General features: G+C 35.7%; 1 long non-coding RNA gene and 2 other non-coding genes across 3 annotated transcripts; 1 reads left to right on the top strand and 2 right to left on the bottom strand.

Moving 5' to 3' along the window:
- Positions 1-608: 608 nt before the first annotated feature.
- Positions 609-712, top strand: LOC131176272 (U6 spliceosomal RNA). Its single transcript, XR_009146395.1, has one exon. It is a non-coding gene; the product is annotated as a U6 spliceosomal RNA (small nuclear RNA).
- Positions 713-6,574: 5,862 nt separating this feature from the next.
- On the bottom strand, positions 6,575-6,681 carry LOC131176120 (small nucleolar RNA R71). Its single transcript, XR_009146248.1, has one exon. It is a non-coding gene; the product is annotated as a small nucleolar RNA R71 (small nucleolar RNA).
- Positions 6,682-14,335: 7,654 nt separating this feature from the next.
- Positions 14,336-17,146, bottom strand: LOC131176060 (uncharacterized). Its single transcript, XR_009146210.1, has 3 exons — positions 16,890-17,146; positions 15,373-15,436; positions 14,336-14,507 (listed from the first exon to the last, which is right to left on the bottom strand). It is a non-coding gene; the product is annotated as an uncharacterized LOC131176060 (long non-coding RNA).
- Positions 17,147-17,396: the final 250 nt, after the last annotated feature.

The following is a 17,396-nucleotide window of genomic DNA, read 5'->3' as shown; positions in this document are numbered from 1 at the left end:
TAGAAATTCGTAGTTTTCTGGGTTTAGCTGGATACTACCGTAGATTTGTGAAGGGATTCTCCATGTTGGCATCTCCATTGACCAAGCTGCTTAGAAAAGATGTAAAATTTCAGTGGACGGATAAATGCCAACAGAGTTTTGATGAATTGAAAAGATGTTTGACAGAAGCTCCAGTCCTAACTTTACCTACACCAGGTAAAGAATATACAGTTTACAGTGATGCTTCTCACAATGGGTTAGGTTGTGTGTTGATGCAAGATAGAAATGTCATTGCCTATGCATCACGCCAGCTAAAACCACATGAGAGGAATTATCCGACACATGATTTGGAGCTTACAGCCATTGTGTTTGCTCTTAAGATCTGGAGATATTATTTGTATGGGGAGAAATGTTATATCTACACAGATCATAAGAGTTTGTGTAACACCCTAGGCAAATCCCACATCGACAAAACACGGGAGAAATGCTGGGTTCATAAGTTGATAGTTCGTAACCCCTATTGACGCGTTTTAAAACCGTGAGGGCTTCGGCCTAGAGCGGACAATATCACTAGTGGGCTGGGCCGTTACATTAGTGGTATCAGAGCTGCTCCGCGTGCAACCTTGAACGATGGTGGGGCAAACCTCAGCGAGGATTGGAACGATACAGAGAAGATTAGCATGGCCCCTGCGCAAGGATGACACGCACAAATCGAGAAATGGTCCAAAATTTTCAAATGTAACGGCCCGGCCCACTAGTGATATTGTCCGCTCTGGGCCGAAGCCCTCACGGTTTTAAAACGCGTCAATAGGGGTTACGAACTGTCAACTTATGAACCCAGCATTTCTCCCGTGTTTTGTCGATGTGGGATTTGCCTAGGTTGTTACAATCCACCCCCCTTATGGGACTCAGCGTCCTCGCTGAGGTTTGCCCCACCATCGTTCAAGGTTGCACGCGGAGCGGCTCTGATACCACAAATGTAATGGCCCGGCCCACTAGTGATATTGTCCGCTCTGGGCCGAAGCCCTCACGGTTTTAAAACGCGTTAATAGGGGTTACGAACTGTCAACTTATGAACCCAGCATCTCTCCCGTGTTTTGTCGATGTGGGATTTGCCTAGGGTGTTACAGTTTGAAGTATTTGGGCACCCATAAAGAGTTGAATTTGAGACAGAGGAGATGGTTAGAGTTGATAAAAGACTATGATTGTCTGATAGACTATCAGCCAGGGAAAGCTAATGTTGTGGCTGACGCCCTAAGTCGCAAGACTATGGCAAGTCTACAAGTTACTCCTTTCTCTTTGGTACATGAGTTGAGATCATTGCATGCCAGCTTAGAGATTAGTGATGATGGGCAGACAGCAGTTGCATGGCATGTACAGCCAGTGTTGATTGATCAGATTAGAATGGCTGCTCAGAATGATCAGAAGTATCAGAAGCTGATAGAAGAAGTCCAGCAGGGTAAGAAACCAGAGTTCTCAATCAGAGATGATGGTTTACTGTTACACCAGGGCAGAATGTGTGTTCCTAATGATGTTGATTTGAGGCAGATCATTTTGAAGGAAGCACATGAGTCTCCTTTTGCCATGCACCCTAGTGGTACAAAAATGTATAGAGGGCTAAAGGAGCATTACTGGTGGATGGGTATGAAGAGAGATGTGGCAGAGTTTGTGTCCAAATGCCTAACTTGTCAGCAAGTAAAGGCAGAGCATCAAGTACCCACTGGGTTGTTACATCCGCTACGGTCTGGAAATGGAAATGGGAAAGAATAACGATGGATTTTGTGATGGGACTTCCGAGGACACAGAAGAGTCATGATGCAGTTTGGGTCATTGTTGACAGACTGACTAAGTCTGCTCATTTTCTGCCAGTCTGGATGGACTACAGTTTGGACAGATTGGCCAAGTTATACATTGATGAGATTGTGAGACTACATGGAGTGCCAGTATCCATCGTGTCAGACAGAGATCCTAGGTTCACTTTTAGATTCTGGGGTAGTCTTCAGAGAACCCTAGGAACTAGATTGAACTTCAGTACTGCATTCCACCCACAGACAGATGGCTAGTCTGAGAGGGTAATTCAGATCTTGGAGGACATGCTACGGGCTTATGTGATTGAGTTCGAGGGTAGTTGGGATACACACTTGCCTTTGATTGAGTTTGCTTATAACAACAGCTACCAATCAAGCATTGGGATGCCTCCATATGAAGCTTTGTATGGCAGGAAATGTAGAACCCCGTTGTGCTGGGATGACGTGGGTGAAAGAAAGATGATCGGACCCGAAATTGTTCAACAGACTGAAGAGAAAATCAGGGTGATCAGAGATCGACTTAAAGCTGCATCAGACCGTCAAAAGTCCTACATTGATTTGAAGAGAAGGGATATTGAATATGCAGTGGGTGAGAAAGTTTTCCTCAAGGTTTCTCCTTGGAAGAGGATTATGAGATTCGGCAGAAAGGGGAAACTGAGTCCTCGTTTCATTGGGCCATATGAGGTTCTGGAAAGAGTGGGTCCTTTGGCATATCGGTTGGCACTACCTCCAGAGTTGGAGAAGATACATAATGTCTTCCATGTGTCCATGTTGAGGAGGTACCGATCAGACCCATCTCATGTACTACCAGTAGAAGAAATAAAAGTGAATCCAGACCTCACATATGAAGAAGAACCCATAAAGATTCTGGCTTATGAGGTGAAGCAGCTACGGAATAAGCAGATACCGTTGGTAAAAGTGCTGTGGAACCATCATTCAGGCCAAGAAGCTACTTGGGAACGAGAGGAGGACATGAGGAGACAACACCCACAGCTATTCAGAGATTGATACCAGGTAAAATTTCGAGACAAAATTTATTTAAGGGGGGGAGAATTGTAACATCCCCGTTGCATAGCCTGGTAGATTTCACTGTTCCGGTGACCGGTGTCGGTCAGGACAATTAATGGGATTAGGGCCACACCTAAGACAACTTGAGAAGCCATAAACATAAATAATTAGTAATGTTTAATTAGTTAACTACAAATAAGAAAAACAGAACATAAGAGGTTAAACGAGCCGAGAGTCACAGCGATGAGTGACCTCCTCGGGAACGACTGCGAAGTCATTTTAAACTCAAATTTCGAACCGTAAAAAGTGACGCTGCGGTCCTTAGGACCCTTATGAACACAGTGGAAAAGAGAAAATCATGAAAAAGAACTGTGAAGTCAGTCAAATAATTAGGTCAGGGAGCCAGAAGAAATATTAGATTATTTGCAAACCGGGATGAACCGGCGAGGGGCAATTTGGTCAATTGACCCCGAGAGCTGACTCTTGACCTAACTGTCAAATAAAATCAGAGAAAAGAAAATTTCGAAATCGAGATTTAAATTAAAAAACTAATAGAAAAATAAAAAAAAAAAAGAGAAAAAGAAAGAAGATGGAAAAGTCAAAGATGATGACATCATGAATGATGTCAATAAGAAATTAATTAAGTTATTTATTAAATGGGATTTTGTGGTCTTCCATCAACTAAAATAAATTAAGAAAAGAAAAAAATTAACAACAAAAAGTCATCTTCATCTTCTCAAAAACGTCACTCTCTTCTCTCCCTCACAAAACCACCATGAAAGCTCATTTTTGAGCTTGAAAAACTAAAATCCAACCATACAAAATTGTCCTACCATAAGTAGACCTTGTTTGGGCAACTAAGAAAGAAGATTCAAGGAAAAGAAAGAAGAAAAATTTGAAGAAAAGGAGGAAGAAAATTCTGCTCAAGGTATAGTACTATAAACTTCAATTTTTTTTGTTAATTAGTGTTAGTGTGGCATCTAGAGCTTGTAAATAAACTTAAAATGAAAATAAATTAATTGTTGGAGACCAAACTGAAATTCGGGCAGCTTGAGAGGAGTTTGGATTGCATGAATTTAATGGGTTTGAATGAGTTTAGGAACCCTACTTAGTTGATTGATTATGGTTTAAAGTTTTGAATTTAGTTAATTGCACAATTTAAGTGAATTAGGGTTTGGAGGCTAGGTTTTGTGAACCAAAATTTGGAGAAATGCATAAATGGCATGTTTGACCTATTGTGAAGTGAAATAGTGGTCAATTATGACCAAATAAGTTGTGTGGGAATGGTAGGAAATTAAACCAAATTCGTAGGTCAATGGTCATGCTGCTGGCAGCATGACCAAACCCACTTTGAAGGACCAAAACTCAAATTTTACAAGTCTAATTGATATGCCACCAATTGGGGATGAAAATAGACATAAAAGAGCACAATTTTCATTAAGGAACCATGGCCAAAAACTGACCAAAACTTGGTAAAACAATTGACCAAAGTGAGTTGATAGCAGGCTGCCACTGCACTAAACTGACCAAATGAACAGTAACTGTTCATTTGGTCATAACTCGAGTTAGACAGGTCAAATTGACCTGAAATTTGGCCAGGGGTTAGAGGAGATATAGATCTAAAACTTTCATGAAGAACATCACCCCAAATTATGCCATTAACCCATTCAAATTATTGAGCAAAGTTAATTTATCAAACCTGCAACTCTGCAGATTTTCATTTGGGCAGTAATGTTTGGATAGCTATAACTCTCTCTAGAAAACTCGGATTTAGGCGATTCTTGAACCGATGGAAACCTGAGACAAAGTAGAACATTTCATATGGAGAAAGTGAGACCAAATTATGAACTTAACTTGATCAAATTATTGACCAAAGTTGGATCAAAATCTGCCAGAACCCAAAATTGCAGCATGAGCGATTGCGTGAGCGATAAACTTATTTTGGCCATAACTTGAGCTACAAAACTCCGATTGAGGTGATCCAAAAATGAGAATACACTTAAGACAATAAGGAACATTTTCTATGGAGGAAGTTTTGCCAAATTCCAACAGTAGATTGACCAATGGAATAGTGCAACTTTGGAGCACCAAAACCGAAAATTGGCAATTTTGCCAAAATGACCTAAGCTTTGAGAAAATGACCAAAACCAACAAGTTTAATGACCAAAATGTGGTATGTGGGTGAAGTTAGAGTTCCCATACCAAGTAAGCCTTAAAAAGTCAACTATTTGACTGGAATAGTGCAGTGAATAGTAACCCGAAACACAAAATTTCGAGAACGTCAAATTTAACACGTTAGAGCTAGGTAAATGTGGAGCTAAGTTTACTTTGGATTTATTTTAAGTTCTAGTACTGAAACATTGTAAAATTGTGTGTTTCAGTGGAAAAGAATACCGGGACAGAACCCGAGGAGTCGAGTCAAGGCCAACAGGCAACTCGTTTGAGGTTTGTGCACAACGTATACTTTTATAATCATCTTTTGCATATTGTTTTGAATAATGTGAAATATTGGATTATGGCATTCTTATGATGTTTGATTTAAATTGTGAAAGTTATTGTGTACATTTGAAATGACAATGTTTAGCAAATTGTTAAGATAAGTTTTGAAACCACAGTGTCATGACCATATATTTGAACACCCCTCTAGCACGACTAGTGGGGGTAATTAGTTTCGAATTTTGATTCCTTCTCTGGAGAAGTGTTGAGGTGTGCCAGTAGAAGAGGATGTGAATGGATATCCATATATTTGAGCTAGCTAGCCTTGTGATATGATTTCTCTTTAGCCTCTGGCTATCGAGATTCATGTGATTTCTCTTTAGCCTCTGGCTATTGAGATTCTATTTGTTTCGAATGGCATGATCTAGCTGTGGGTTTTGTGAAATGTGTTTTGATACTTTGAAATGAACTTGGTTTACATTTAAAATCTCACAATGCATGATTTGTATTTAATTTTCATGTTTAGCCAAATCTTTGAATAAATGTGCTTTAAGTTTTGCATAAAGATTATTTTAGTATATTGTGCACCACTGAGTTCTAGTACTCGATAGCTTTATTCTTTGCAGATCTGAGAGATTAGAGGAGCAGATGAGTCTTGAGGTGTGTGGAGTCATCAGCTTGAAATCTTCGAGTATAATTTATACCCTAACTGTAAATACTTCTTTTGATGTATATATTGCACATAAATGTATGGACATGTAAAAGTGGGTCTTGAGCAGTTTGTATAAAAATTGTATAAGTTGTAATATATATATTGTGGTTTTGAAACTCTCTTAATGTAAATGTTGTAATAATGTATCTAAATCGTTTTGTTTCAAATGAAATATGAATGATATTGATTGACAGTATTTTGAGAATTATTGAACTTGTGAATTTGAGAAATTTGTTGAGATTGAGTATGAATTTGAAGCAGTGGTTAGAAAATTATTGGAAGTGCTTTTATTTCAGGTATTTGAAGAACTGGTTTCTCAAAATACAGAGGGAACTCTGTCAAAATTTTTATAAAATTTGCGTAAAAATAAAATGGACCAAAAATATTAACTAGTTTTAGTTTAACTACATGTTTTAAGTACTTATTAGAAAATGCTCACCACTTATCAAAAATAAGAAATTTATTTTAAAATCCCGTGTAGGGTACTTAATGAGTTATCGGTAGGTGAAGTGCGGTAGTTCATTAGGTATTCTACGGGATCATGTGATGCCTTACAGAGGGGTAAGGTGTGACATGGAATGGAATAAAGCAGATATTTTTGGAGAAGTATTTTCCTGCTTCCCGTGCTGCCAACATAAGAAAAGAAATTTGTGGCATCCGGCAGTACAATGGAGAGAGCTTGTAAGAATATTGGGAACGATTTAAGAAATTGTGTGCAAGCTGTCCCCTTCATCAAATAAGTGAGCAGCTTTTGATTCAGTATTTCTATGAGGGACTTCTACCAATGGACTTGTCATACCTTACCCCTTTGTAAGGCATAACATGATCCCGTAGAATACCTAATGAACTACCGAACTTCACCTACCGATAACTCATTAAGTACTCTACAAGGGATTTTAAACCAATTTTCTTATTTTTGATAAGTGGTGAGCATTTCTAATCAGTATTTAAAACATATGATTAAAAGTAAATTTAGTTAATATTTTTAGTCCATTTTATTTTTCCACAATTTTTATAAAAATTTTGACAGAGTTCCCTCTGTATTTTGAGAAAACAGTTCTTCAAATACCTGTAAAAAGCACTTCTAAAAATTTTCCCAACAACTACTTCAATTTCACAATCAACTCAATCCATTTCTCAAGTTCAAAATTCAATAATCCTCAATATACTAGCAATACATTTCATTCAAATTAATTAAAATAGTTTCATTCATATTTCATTAGGAACAAAACAATTTAGATACATCATTACAAAATTTACATTAAGAGAGTTTCAAACTACAATATATATATTACAACTTTATACAAATTTTATACAAACTGCTCAAGACCCATTTTCACATGTCCATACATTTACGTACAATATATATATCAAAAGAAATATTTACAGTCAGGGTATAAATTATACCCGATAACTTCTAGCAGGTAGCTCCCTGTCTCGTGACTCAATCAACTGCTCCTCTACTCTATATCTGCATGACAAAGATACAAAGCTATCCCTGATTGGTGAACTCAGTGGTGCACAACTAATAATTTAAAATTTAATACAATTTGTGCTTGACAATTCATAACAAGTAGAATTTTAAAATTTCTAACTTCTTCAAAATCCCTGACCTTCTGAAATCAACATTTTCAATCATGCAAATTATTCATTTGAATAACATTTTGATCAAATAATAACGATTAATTTACATTTCTTTTAGATTCCGAAACAGTACAAAATCTTTTGAATCACTGACAAATTATTTATTTCAATCACAATTTATCAAATCATGCATAATTTAAAGGGCGTTGCCAACAATACACACAGTCGAACCCATGACCCAAAATTCGAATAGATGCCGTGTTGTACACCACGACATTTCACATTCTCCCAATAACCGAGGCTAAAAGGGAGAAACAAAGACTAGCTAGTATATATGAGTACTCATTCACATCATTCCCCAACTGGCAAGCCGGAGAGGAAGAAACTCGCCCCATCAAGTGGAGGAGTTATCTCACTAGACAAGCTAATGAGAATTCACAACATATTTTGTCATGTCAACTGTGGTTTCAAATCATATTCAAAACAATTTTTATTTACAAAGTGTTTACAAATCATCAGCATATTTAATCATCATAAATTCATGTTCAAGGTTGGCAACACATCAAACTTAATATTTACAATCATTAAAGCAATGTAATAAATCCTTAAATGCATAAGAAAATTTATATTCAAATTATACAATTTCATTCAATAAGTTAAAATTCTCAACACAACAAAAATCATGAATCATATAATAAATTTATTTCAAATCAATTTGGAATTGAAAAGCAACAAAAGAGTTAGTTGTGCACAAACCTCAAATGAGTCGCCTGTTGGCCTTGACTCGACTCCTCGGGTTCTGTCCCGATATTCTTTTCCACTGAAACACACAATTTTATAGTGTTTCAATATCATAATTTAACATAAATCCAAAAATAAATTTAACTTCACTTTTACCTAGCTCTAACGTGCTAAATTTGACGTTTTTGAAATTTTGTGTTTCGGGTTACTATTCACTGCACTATTCAAGTCAAATTGTTGACTTTTTAAGGCTTAATAGGTATGGGAACTCCAACTTCACCCACATATCACATTTTGGTCATTAAACTTGTTGGTTTTGGTCATTTTCTCAAATCTTAAGTCATTTTGGCAAAATTGCCAATTTTTGGTTTTGGTGCTCCGAAATTGCACTGTTCCATTGGTCAATCTACTATTGGAATTTGGCAAAACTTCCTTCATAGAAAATGTTCCTTATTGTCTTAAGTGTATTCTCATTTTTGGATCACCTCAATCAGAGTTTTGTAGCTCAAGTTATAGCCAAAATACAATTACTGTTCACGTGCACTGTTCATGCTGAGATTTTGGTTCTGGCAGATTTTTTGTCCAACTTTGTTCAGTAATTTGATCAAGTTAAGTTCATAATTTGGTCTAACTTTCTTCATATGAAATGTTCTACTATGTCTTAGGTTTCCATCGGTTCAAGAATCGCCTAAATTGGAGTTTTCTAGAAAGAGTTATAGCCATTGGAACTTTACTGCTCAATGGCAATTCTGCAGAGTTGCAGGTTCAATAACTCAACTTTGCTCAATAATTTGACTAGGTTAATGGCATAATTTGGGGTGATGTTCTTCAAAAAAGTTTTAGATCTATATCTTATCTAATTTCTGGTAAAATTTCAGGTCAATTTGACCTGTCTAGCTCGAATTATGACCAACTGATCATTTGGTCAGTTTGGTGCAGTGGCAGCCTGCTCTCATTTCACTTTGGTCAATTGTTTTACTAAGTTTTGGTCAGTTTTTGGGCATGGTTCCTCAATGAAAATTGTGCCCTTTTATGTCTATTTTCATCTCCAATTGGTGGCATATCAATTGGGCTTGTAAAATTCCCGTTTTGGTCCTTCAAAGTAGGTTTGGTCATGCTGCCAGCAGCATGACCAATTGACCTACGAATTTGTCTTCCATTCTAACAATTCCCATACATTTCCCTTGGTCATTATTGACCAATTTTCACTTCACAATAGGTCAAAATCATCATTTATGCATTTCTCTAAAATTTGCCTCAAAACCCTAGGAATCCAAACCCTATCTCACTAAATTATTGCATTTGTTGAATTCTAAATGTATATGTGATACTCATCCATTCATTTACACTTAACAACTTCATTGTTTGCATCAAAACATCCATTTCAAACATAACCCTAGCTGTCCAATTTCATACATAGTTCCTCAACAATTGTTTTTCTTTTCATATTTTCATAAAATTCTCACTTTCAACCTTAAACTTACACTTATAAACCAATTAAAAGAGAGAGAATTTACCTCTTGTGAGACTTTTGAATCTTCACTTTCTTCCCTCAATTTCTTCACTCCCTTTCTCTCAATCTTCCAATTTAGAGTTAATTAGATATTTTCTATAAAGTTTGGGTAGGGTTTATGGAGTGAAGCTAGGTTTAAAAGCTCCAATTTGTGTGGTTATGGTGGATTTTGAGAGAAACCTAAGAGAGAGAGAGAGAGAGAAACGTTTTATGGGTGGGAGGAAGAAGATGAGAGTTTTGTTTTTTCTTTTTTTTTTTTTATGTTATTTGTCTTAAGTAATAGATTTTTAACTTAGTCAATTTTAGTGGGAAAATTAAATTCAATTATGACATCATATTTGATGTCATCCATGATGATGTCACTACCTTTTTAACTTTCCTTTTTCTTTTTCTTTTTCTTTTTTTTTTTATTTTTCTATTGGTTCTTTAATTTAATTCCCGACTCTGAAATTTTCTTTTCTCCAATTTTATTTGACAGTTAGGTCAGGAGTCAGCTCTCGGGGTCAATTGACCAAATTGCCCCTCGCCGGTTCATCTTGGTTTGCAAATAATTCCATATTTCTTCCGGCTCCCTGACCTAATTATTTGGCTGGCTTAACAGTTCTTTTTCGTGATTTTCTATTTTCCACTGTATTCATAAGGGTTCTAAGGACCGCGGCGTCACATTTTACGGTTCGAAATTTGAGTTTAAAACGACTTCGCAGTCATTCCCGAGGAGATCACTCATCGCTGTGACTCTCGGCTCGTTTAACTTCTTATGTTCTGTTTTTCTTATTTATACTTAACTAATTGAACATTACTAATTATTTGTGTTTATGGTTTATCTAGTTGTCTTAAGTGTGGTTCTAATCCCCTTAATTGTCCGGACCGACACCGGTCACCGGAACAGCGAAATCTACCAGGCTATGCAAACGGGGGTGTTACAATTCTCCCCCCCTTAAAATAAATTTTGTCTCGAAATTTTACCTGGTATCAATCTCTGAACAACTGTGGGTGTTGTCTCCTCATGTCCTCCTCCTGTTCCCAAGTAGCCTCCTGGCCCGAATGATGGTTCCACAGCACTTTTACCAACGGTATCTGCTTGTTTCGTAGCTGCTTCACCTCATAAGCCAGAATCTCTATGGGTTCTTCTTCATATGTGAGGTCTGGATTCACTTCAATTTCTTCTACTGGTAGTACATGAGATGGGTCTGATCGATATCTCCTCAACATAGACACATGGAAGACATTATGTATCTTCTCCAACTCTGGAGGTAGTGCCAAACGATATGTCAAAGGACCCACTCTTTCCAGAACCTCATATGGCCCAATGAAACGAGGACTTAGTTTTACTCTTTTCTTATCAAATCTCTTGATCATTTGATGCAACCTTCAGTTTAGTTTAAAATATTTTAGTCTTTTCTTGTTGTTGTTTTAACAACTATTTTTCCTTTATAGTCTTTTTTCTTAAATAACCTTGTTGGTCATATATGAACTGCTTATCTCTTTCTTGGCCATAGGTCCATAACCATTATCTTACTATCTCCATTTATGACCAAGGCCTATGTGCCATTTTGCACTATCTTGTTTGCTTTTGTTTAACTTATTTCCTTCTTGATAAAATAGTTCGGGATATCATTACGCGTCTTAAGTAAGTTGTTTACCTTAGTGTTAATTCATCATCTAGTGTTTTTCTCATTTCTTAATGTTCTATTTGTTTCTTTTCATTCCACAACTTAACTTTAATTATTTTATTCCTCAATTTTATCTTCTTCCTTAACTTGGCTGTCGAGTCGTAATTTAGTACCTCTTATCGTCCCTAATAAATCCACTATACTTCAATATTACTTGATTTGGTCCTCTGACTATTCTAGTCAACACTTTAACTAATATTCATAATGTTTCTTTATTACATTCGCACTAACTATTCTAATTTTTACTTCCACAACTCTTTTATCTATCAATATTCTATAGCTTATTTTTCCGCTGGTTTGTGATCATTACTTTTTTTTTTTTAAACCATCAACAATTCTTCAATCTTAAGAAGGGAGTCTACCGGACTCTCCTGTTTCCCATGCTATTCAAAAGTTCCGCTTGAATTCTAATCTAATCCTTATGATCCGCACAATAAAATTGTGCTCTTCCTAAAGAATACCTGGCCAACTAGTTCCTATCAAATTACTGTTATCAGTAGAATATCATTTCTTAACTGTTTTATAAGTTATAATTGTCATCCATAGCATCCTGTCTCTTCTAGGGAAACAAAATTATATTTTGTGTCTTACCGTTACACAAATAGAATATTGTTCCTTACTAAACTTTGAGCAAAAGATCCATTGCAATATCAAAACAACTATAAACCCCATATCGGAGACTGGATGACTTAGCCCTATAGGTGTTATTTTTAAATTTTTACCATGCTAAAATCTCTAGTCCCATAACAATTCTTGATGTATTGTAATTCGTGCTAGGGTAACGGAGTCTTTAACTCTCACTACCTTGCAACCATGATATTTTGATATTCTAATTATAGAGTTTTAAATCCTGAATTAGGATTTTCAAACTCAGTTCTAGTAATAAAACTCTATTCTGGCATATTTATACCAGAGAGAAAATTATTTATAACTATTCTTATCCTTATGTACTATTGGGTAGTACGTAGCTCTACACAATAAATCTCAAGTCAATACTGTAATCTGCAGCTTACAGTACAAACATCAAGTATATTGCATAGTTACTACGATACATCCCAATAGATCAAACTTCCCTATGTCTTCTTTCTTTCAAATCCACTAATATCTTAAACTTATTTTGATTATGGTACTTACTGACATCTATCAACAGTAATACCTTTACTTCCATCTAGGGCATATATATTACTATAACTTACTTTTAGGTCATCTTGCCTTACCTAATTAGGTTTACTAATTAACTTTATAATTTATCATAGTCTAGGAAATGTCCCTCACTAGAAACTTTTCCAAAATTAATTCCAATCATGCTTATTATCGTAATTCTTATCCTAAAAGACTAATTATTAACACATTAAAATTTATCTCCATGCAAGGGAATAGCAGTAGAACATATAATTTTGCATTAGCATATAAACAAGTAGAGCCGGAATCAAATGGTACATAATTATTCCTTTCGCAAGTTAAGGACATACCGGCAACTACATCTGAAGTCTCTGCTTCTTCCCCTCGATGCATGGCGTTCCCTCTTTTTAGTGTATTCCTCTGCTCGGGTTGGTCTATTGTACGAGGATTATTCGAAGTGTTGTCTCTACTTCTGCCTCTGCCCCTACTGACTATTAATGAGCCTCTAAAATCAGAACCTTGGACTGATTCCTTTGGTGTAGTATGTGGCATCACTCGACGTGCACTAGTACAGTCTTGGGCGAAATGTCCAATTCCACCACAATTGAAGCAGGCTCCAGTGACCCTATGGCATATACCTCCGTGTAATTTCCCACAAACGTCACAGAGACGGGTAGGGTAGGAACTTCTGGTTCTTTGACGAATGGTTCTTGATTGCTTCCGTCGTGAAGGCCCACCTCTGTCATACTTAGGAGCTCGGGGTCCCTCAAAATCTTTTCTCTTTCCCAAATTACTACTCGAACTTTGACCGATGGGTTTCCCACTTTTCTCTTTTTCATTCTGCTCTTGAGGGGGTTGGGTTTGTACTTGGGCCTGGGCTGACAGATTATCAGCCATTTGCTAGAAGAACATGGCCATCTGCTGGGCCGTTTGTGCAGTAATTTGTATAGGAGGGATTGGTGCAGTTAGACCCCCAACGCTTTGTGAAACTGGGGTCTCTCTTTGTACGTTAGCTGTATCAGACTGCTCTACAATTTTATCCCTCTTGTCCATATCTATTGACAGGATTTTTTTTCTATTTCCTGTACACTCAACACAAAAAGATTTCTCCCCGTTAGTTCATATTCATGATGTAATGCACGGTATGTAAAAATTATAGACATTGAGTAGTTATACTTAACAAGGAAAGACACAAATTCACAATTTAAAACGTACTTCAAAAACTTGCTCTGATACCACTAAAACATGTCACACCTTACCCATCTGTAAGGCATAACATGATCACGTAGAATACCTAATGAACTACCGAACTTCACCTACCGATAACTCATTAAGTACTCTACAAGGGATTTTAAACCAATTTTCTTATTTTTGATAAGTGGTGAGCATTTCTAATCAGTATTTAAGACATATGATTAAAAGTAAATTTAGTTAATATTTTTAGTCCATTTTATTTTTCCGCAATTTTTATAAAAATTTTGACAGAGTTCCCTCTGTATTTTGAGAAAACAGTTCTTCAAATACCTGTAAAAAGCACTTCTAAAAATTTTCCCAACAACTACTTCAATTTCACAATCAACTCAATCCATTTCTCAAGTTCAAAATTCAATAATCCTCAATATACTAGCAATATATTTCATTCAAATTAATTAAAATAGTTTCATTCATATTTCATTAGGAACAAAACAATTTAGATACATCATTACAAAATTTACATTAAGAGAGTTTCAAACTACAATATATATATTACAACTTTATACAAATTTTATACAAACTGCTCAAGACCCATTTTTACATGTCCATACATTTATGTGCAATATATACATCAAAAGAAATATTTACAGTCAGGGTATAAATTATACCCGATAACTTCTAGCAGGTAGCTCCCCTGTCCTCAGCAGCTCAATCTGCTACTCCTCTAGTCTCTATATCTGCGACAGCATACAAAGCTATCGCTGAGTGGTGAACTCAGTGGTGCACAACTAATAATTTAAAATTTAATACAATTTGTGCTTGACAATTCATAATAAGTAGAATTTTAAAATTTCTAACTTCTTCAAAATCCCTAACTTCTGAAATCAATATTTTCATTCATGCAAATTATTCATTTGAATAACATTTTGATCAAATAATAACGATTAATTTACATTTCTTTTAGATTCCGAAACAGTACAAAATCTTTTGAATCACTGACAAATTATTTATTTCAATCACAATTTATCAAATCATGCATAATTTAAAGGGCGTTGCCAACAATACACACAGTCGAACCCATGACCCAAAATTCGAATAGATGCCGTGTTGTACACCACGACATTTCACATTCTCCCAATAACCGAGGCTAAAAGGGAGAAACAAAGACTAGCTAGTATATATGAGTACTCATTCACATCATTCCCCAACTGGCAAGCCAGAGAGGAAGAAACTCGCCCCATCAAGTGGAGAAGTTATCTCACTAGACAAGCTAATGAGAATTCACAACATATTTTGTCATGTCAACTGTGGTTTCAAATTATATTCAAAACAATTTTTATTTACAAAGTGTTTACAAATCATCAGCATATTTAATCATCATAAATTCATGTTCAAGGTTGGCAACACATCAAACTTAATATTTACAATCATCAAAGCAATGTAATAAATCCTTAAATGCATAAGAAAATTTATATTCAAATTATACAATTTCATTCAATAAGTTAAAATTCTCAACACAACAAAAATCATGAATCATATAATAAATTTATTTCAAATCAATTTGGAATTGAAAAGCAACAAAAGAGTTAGTTGTGCACAAACCTCAAATGAGTCGCCTGTTGGCCTTGACTCGACTCCTCGGGTTCTGTCCCGGTATTCTTTTCCACTGAAACACACAATTTTATAGTGTTTCAGTACCATAATTTAACATAAATCCAAAAATAAATTTAACTTCACTTTTACCTAGCTCTAACGTGCTAAATTTGACGTTCTTGAAATTTTGTGTTTCGGGTTACTATTCACTGCACTATTCAAGTCAAATTGTTGACTTTTTAAGGCTTAATAGGTATGGGAACTCCAACTTCACCCACATACCACATTTTGGCCATTAAACATGTTGGTTTTGGTCATTTTCTCAAAGCTTAAGTCATTTTGACAAAATTGCCAATTTTCGGTTTTGGTGCTCCGAAGTTGCACTGTTCCATTGGTCAATCTACTGTTGGAATTTGGCAAAACTTCCTTCATAGAAAATGTTCCTTATTGTCTTAAGTGTATTATCATTTTTGGATCACCTCAATCGGAGTTTTGTAGCTCAAGTTATAGCCAAAATATAATTCTCGCTCACGTGCCTGATTCATCTGAGATTTTGGTTCTGGCAGATTTTTGGTCCAAATTTGTTCAGTAATTTGATCAAGTTAAGTTCATAATTTGGTCTAAATTTCTTCATATGAAATGTTCTACTATGTCTTAGGTTTCCATCGGTTTAAGAATCGCCTAAATTGGAGTTTTCTAGAAAGAGTTAGAGCCATTGGAACTTTACTGCTCAATGGCAATTCTGCAGAGTTGCAGGTTCAATAACTCAAATTTGCTCAATAATTTGACTAGGTTAATGGCATAATTTGGGGTGACGTTCTTCATGAAAGTTTTAGATCTATATCTTATCTAATTGTTGGTAAAATTTCAGGTCAATTTGACCTGTCTAGCTCGAATTATGACTAAATGAACAGTTACTGTTCATTTGGTCAGTTTGGTGCAGTGGTAGCCTGCTCTCATTTCACTTTGGTCAATTATTTTACTAAGTTTTGGTCAGTTTTTGGGCATGGTTCCTCAATTAAAATTGTGCCCTTTTATGTCTATTTTCATCTCCAATTGGTGGCATATCAATTGGGCTTGTAAAATTCCCATTTTGGTCCTTCAAAGTAGGTTTGGTCATGCTGCCAGCAGCATGACCAATTGACCTACGAATTTGTCTTCCATTCTAACAATTCCCATACATTTCCCTTGGTCATTATTGACCAATTTTCACTTCACAATAGGTCAAAATCATCATTTATGCATTTCTCCAAAATTTGCCTCAAAACCCTAGGCATCCAAACCCTATCTCACTAAATTATTGCATTTGTTGAATTCTAAATGTATATGTGATACTCATCCATTCATTTACACTTAACAACTTCATTGTTTGCATCAAAACATCCATTTCAAACATAACCCTAGCTGTCCAATTTCATACATAGTTCCTCAACAATTGTTTTTCTTTTCATATTTTCATAAAATTCTCACTTTCAACCTTAAACTTACACTTATAAACCAATTAAATTAAAAGAGAGAGATTTTACCTCTTGTGAGACTTTTGAATCTTCACTTTCTTCCCTCAATTTCTTCACTCCCTTTCTCTCAATCTTCCAATTTAGAGTTAATTAGAGATTTTCTATAAAATTTGGGTAGGGTTTATGGAGTGAAGCTAGGTTTAAAAGCTCCAATTTGTGTGGTTATGGTGGATTTTGAGAGAAACCTAAGAGAGAGAGAGAGAAACGGTTTATGGGTGGGAGGAAGAAGATGAGAGTTTTGTTTTTTTTTTTTTTTTTATGTTATTTATCTTAAGTAATAGATTTTTAACTTAGTCAATTTTAGTGGGAAAATTAAATTCAATTATGACATCATATTTGATGTCATCCATGATGATGTCACTACCTTTTTAACTTTCCTTTTTCTTTTTCTTTTTCTTTTTTTTTTATTTTTCTATTGGTTCTTTAATTTAATTCCCGACTCTGAAATTTTCTTTTCTCTGATTTTATTTGACAGTTAGGTCAGGAGTCAGCTCTCGGGGTCAATTGACCAAATTG

The sequence above is a fragment of the Hevea brasiliensis genome, chromosome 18 (genome assembly GCF_030052815.1).
Source record: "Hevea brasiliensis isolate MT/VB/25A 57/8 chromosome 18, ASM3005281v1, whole genome shotgun sequence".
NCBI classification, from domain to species: Eukaryota; Viridiplantae; Streptophyta; class Magnoliopsida; order Malpighiales; family Euphorbiaceae; genus Hevea; species Hevea brasiliensis.
The sequence above is the reverse complement of the archived record's forward strand: the minus strand, read 5'-3'. Positions and strand labels throughout refer to the sequence as shown.